Source organism: Penaeus monodon, chromosome 12 (genome assembly GCF_015228065.2).
Source record: "Penaeus monodon isolate SGIC_2016 chromosome 12, NSTDA_Pmon_1, whole genome shotgun sequence".
In the NCBI taxonomy this organism is placed as follows: domain Eukaryota; kingdom Metazoa; phylum Arthropoda; class Malacostraca; order Decapoda; family Penaeidae; genus Penaeus; species Penaeus monodon.
In genome coordinates, this window is record NC_051397.1 from 46,620,680 (window position 1) to 46,625,679 (window position 5,000).

The window sequence follows — 5,000 nt, forward strand, 5'->3', positions numbered from 1 at the left end:
TATTATTATTGTTGTTGTTGTTGTTGTTGTTGTTGTTGTTGTTGTTGTTGTTGTTGTTGTTGTTATTATTATTATTATTATTATTATTATTGTTATTATTATTTTATTTATTTATTTATTATTATTATTCTCATTATCATTATTATTATTACTATTATATTTATCATTACTATTATTTGTAGTTATTATTATCATCATTTTATTACTATCATCATCATTATCATTATTATTATCGTTATCATAATAATTATTATTATTATCATCATTATCATCATTATCCTCATCATTAATATTATCTTTATTGTATTAACATTATCATTATTATCACTGTCATTATCATTATAGTTCTAATTAACATTATCACCATTATCAATACTGTTATCGTTACCGTTATCAACTTTATTAATTTCATTGCTAGCATTATCATTATCGTCCATAGTTTCAATATCATTACGGTTGATTATGAAACCTGTTGTTTGTTTTATCGTTATTATTATTATTATTATTACTACTACTACTACTACTACTACTACTACTACTACTGTTAATATTGTTATTATTATCAATATTATTATTATTATTACCATTATTATTATAATAATTATTATTATTATTATTATTATTATTATCATTATTATTATCATTATCATTATTATTATCATAATAATAATTATTATTATTATAATTATTATTATTATCATTATTATTATTATTATTGTTATTGTTGTTGTTGCTGTTGTTGTATCTCTTTCCTTCCTCGTTTACTTTCTTTCTTTTCCTTTCTTTTCTTTCCTGTTTTTTCCCTCTTCCTCTTCCTTCTTAGCATCCCCTTTCCTCCTTCTCTTCCTTCATCTCACGTGTTCTTCGAATCCCTCGTTTCTTTCGTCTTCTCATCCATCTCCGCCTCTTCCTCCTTCTGTTTCTGTCTCACCTCATCGTCGTCATCATCCTCTTCCTCTTCCTTACACTGCTTCTCCACCTGCTTCTCATCCACCTTCTCCTTTTCCATTTTCTCCTTCTCCTACTTCGCTTCCTCTTCCCCCTCTTCCTCTTCCTCTTCCTGCTCTTCCTCCTTCGATTCCTCCTCGTCTTCCACTTTCCAATTATCTTCCTCCTCCTTCTCCTCTTTCTCCCACTTCCTTCTTCCCTCCTCTTTCTCCATTTCGTCCCTTCCTCCTCCTCCTCCTCCACCCTTCCTCCTTCGTTCCTGCCATCCTCCTCCTCCTCCTCCCTTCCTCTTTCCTTCCTCCCTTCCTCCTCCTCCTCCTCCTCCTCCTCCTCCCATCCTCCTCTTCCCCCATCTCCCCTTCCCCCTCCTCCTCCTCCTCCTCCTCCTCAAAACCAAGGTCTATGACGTCATCACCAGCGCGTGAACCGAGGCATATGTTGAATGCCACTTCAAGTATCGGCGAGAGAGAGGGAGAGCGAAGGAGAGGGGAGGGGAGAGAAAGGGAAGGAAGGGGAGAGGAAATGTGAGAGAAGGGGAGGGGGCTGGAAGAGATTGGGGAGGAGGTATGAGGGTAAAAGGGGAAGAGAGGGAGAGGCAGAAAGGGAAGTAAAGAAAGAGAGAGAGGGAGAGTTTTTTCAAACGATATATCTAACCATATTCAAACTGTACAGGACTGTGTTATATTTTGTTTTACAGTGGCTAGCTAATCCACGCTGTGAATATCGACTCATTTTGCTTCATTATGAGTTCTTAATTATCTGGCCGAGCCTGCTGAGGGTTAAAACAAAGACTCGTTCGGCTTCGTAAAAATATAATGGGTAGGAAGATACGGAGGGAGGGATGGGTGGGGGGAGGAGAGGGAGGGGGAGGAGAGAGAGACCCGGGGAAAGGGATCATTAGTATAAAACGGATGATTTAAGTAACTTTAACCCGATGGACATCACGGGTTTAACTGGTGTTATAAATGTTAGTATTGATAGTACTGACCAAGTTAAGACCCTTATGGTGATGAAGAGTGGTGCTGACAGTGTTGAAAAATATAATTTACTCACAACAAGGAATATAATATCGAATTCTCGTAATAAGACCAAAATAACCTTGATAGGGGTAATATATAAGGTAAGTCAATTTTAGATAAATATTACTAATTTTGAAGAAGAAAGAAGGAAAGAAATCTAAACTTCACGAAACATCAAACATCAATATAACAGATAAGGCCATAAACTGCAAAACTCTACGGGATCGACATATATAATTTCAAATGCGACGATTTTCTCTCTGATATACTTTAGATTATACGTATGTATATATATATATATATATATATATATATTATATATATATATATATATATATATATATATATATATATATATATATATATATATATATATATATTTATATATATATATACATACATATATATATATATATATATTATATATATATATATATATATATATATATATATATATATATACTGTATATACATTGGCAGAGATATAGAAATAGTTAAGAAACACAATCTAATTTTAACCCCATTTACCTGTTTCTAAACTCTATGAAAAGTGCGTTAGCTTCTCTAGCAGATAATCATAAACATGAACAAATTATACAAACAATAAAAATGACTACAGTGCCGATAAGGACACACACACTCACAGAAAATATATATAGCCCATATCTATCTCCTCTTTATTTTCTTTTCGCTTGATTTATATTGTTCGTTGTATTCATGTATATTTACCGTCGTTTTCAAGTACATTTTGAGGTCACGCTGTCATTATGTCTACTCGATAACCACGTCCGTACGTACGGTAACTTTTAATATAATTATAATGATGATGAGAAAGTAATGGCTGTAAATAATGTTAATAACAAACTTACAATCAATAATAGTAATGTTACTGATGATAAATAAGGTAATAACGATAATGATATTTTTTATTGTATTTTTTTATTATTATCTCTCTAAAGAAACAGGAGAGGTAGCGTGACAGAAAGACACAGTCACGCGCAGACACAATAAATAAGTGATGAAAGGGAGATGGATTAGCACAGTGCAAAAAAAAACAAAACAAAAAAAGAACGAGTTGTCGGCGCTCCCTCTATGTCTCTCCTTCGTTCTCTCCCCTCCTCCTTCCTCCACCCTCCCTTCGTTCTCGTCCCTCTCCCTTCCTCCTTCTTCCCTCCTCCCTCCTCCCTCCTCTCGGCTCCTCCCTCCATCCTCCTTTCCTTCTTCCTTTCCTCCCACCTTTCTCTTCCCTCGTCCTAGACCCCCCTCTCCTCTTCCACCCCGTCCCCCCTCCCTCCCCCTCCACCCCTCCCCCCACCCTCCCCCTCCACCCCTTCCCACCCTCCCCCTCCACCCCTTCCCCCCTCCCCCTCCACCCCTTCCCCCCCTCCCCCTCCCCCTTTTCGGAAACCAGCACGTGTCCTCAACGCGTGTCTCGTGTCCTCGCCGCGTGTCCCACCCACGGCCACGAGCGCCCTGATCTGTAATTCGTGTTATCCCGTTATTTATCATGTATCTTCCTCTTTTCCGGGAAATGAGTGGGGAGGAAAGAGGGCGAGGATGGAGGGGGGGGGGTATAAGAGAGGGAGAGGGGGGAGGGAGGGAGTAGGGAGGGAGATGAGGTGGAGTGGGAAGGAAGAGATGGAGTGAGAGAGAATGAGGTAGAGAGAGAGAGAGAGAGAGAGAGAGAGAGAGAGAGAGAGAGAGAGAGAGAGAGAGAGAGAGAGAGAGAGAGAGAGAGAGAGAAGGAGAGGAAAAGGTGTTTGAAAGAAGGGGAAAAAGTGGAAGCGAGGTGGAAGGGAAAAGGATAACGAGGATAGCGGATGGAAAAAGAGGAAGAAGAAAGGAAATAATGAAAGAAAGAGATAATAATAATGAGAGAAAGAGAGCGAGAAGGGAGAGAAAATAAGATCTTTATTTTCTCTCTTCTCTTCTTTCCCCTCTTCATCCATCCATGCATAATCTCTCCCCTTCGTTCATCCCTTCCTAATTCCTCCCCCCACCCCCCCTCCCCCCTCCCCCCCTTCCCCCCCTCACCTTTCTGACACCTCACCTTTCTGACACCTCAAGCCCTTCACGCCTTTCTGCCTGACACTTGCTGGATGACACTTCACGCTCCCTTGACACTTATGACAAACGACCCTTCGGACATTTGACATTTGACACTTTGTGGTCATCAGGGAATATAATGGTAATATATATATAGTTTATACACACACACATACACACACAAACACACGTACACACACACAAGCACAAAAGCACACACACACATACACACACACACACACACACACACTTACACAAACACACACAAGCACAGACACAAACACACACAAGCACAGACACACGCACAAAGCACACACACACTTACACAAACACACACAAAAAACACGCACACACAATATTTCATTTCATTTTCTTTCTTCCTCTTCATCATTTCCTTCATATTGTCCTTCTTTCCTCATTCACTCTCCACTTTCTCTCTCTCTCTCTCTCTCTCTCTCTCTCTCTTCTCTCTCTCTCTCCTCTCTCTCTCTCTCTCTCTCTCTCTCTCTCTCTCTCTCTCTCTCTCTCTCTCTCTCTCTCTCTCTCTCTTCTTCTCCTCTCTTCTCTCTCTCTCTCTCTCCTCTCTTCTCTCTCTCTCTCTCTTTCTCTCTCTCTCTCTCTCTCTTCTCTCTCTCTCTCTCTCTCTCTCTCTCTCTCTTCTCTCTCTCTCTCTCTCTCTCTCTCTCTCTCTCTCTCTCTCTCTCTCTTCTCTCTCTCTCTCTCTCTCTCTCTCTCTCTCTCTCTCTCTCTCTCTCTCTTTCTTCTTTTTTTTTTTGCTTCTTCCTTTATTTACACGCATTTTTCTGTCTTCCTCTTCCTGGTTCCCTATTCTCCTCTTTTCCCTTCTTTTCCTCTCCTTTTTTCTTCCTCACTCATCTACCTTTCCCCTCGCCTGCTTCCGTTTTCGCCTCTTTTATCTCCTCCTTCTACCTTCTTCCTCTTTCAAATTTCCTCATCCCACTTTATCACTTTTCCCCTATTCCTATG